The sequence below is a fragment of the Hylobates moloch genome, unplaced genomic scaffold, assembly GCF_009828535.3.
Source record: "Hylobates moloch isolate HMO894 unplaced genomic scaffold, HMol_V3 SCAFFOLD_30, whole genome shotgun sequence".
NCBI lineage: Eukaryota > Metazoa > Chordata > Mammalia > Primates > Hylobatidae > Hylobates > Hylobates moloch.
Genome location: NW_026652305.1, coordinates 2,569,682 through 2,569,946, shown reverse-complemented (window position 1 = coordinate 2,569,946; position 265 = coordinate 2,569,682).

Here is a 265-nt window from a genome sequence, read left to right as displayed (position 1 = left end):
AAGCTTGTGTAATAGACAATAAGTGTAACAAAGAGCTATGTCATAAAAGAGGTAGGATGTTTGCTTTCTCTTCAAAGATAAACACGAGGAATAAAATGAACTACCACTGCAGTATAAAACTCTTTGTAAGCAGGCAAATTTTATAAATAAAAAAGTAAAAATATAACAAAGCATATGCATGAAATTTAAATCTACCATGTCAAAAAATAGAATAAAAGTAAGTCCAGCATAGGGAAATATTTAAATATCATTCAATATCAAAATA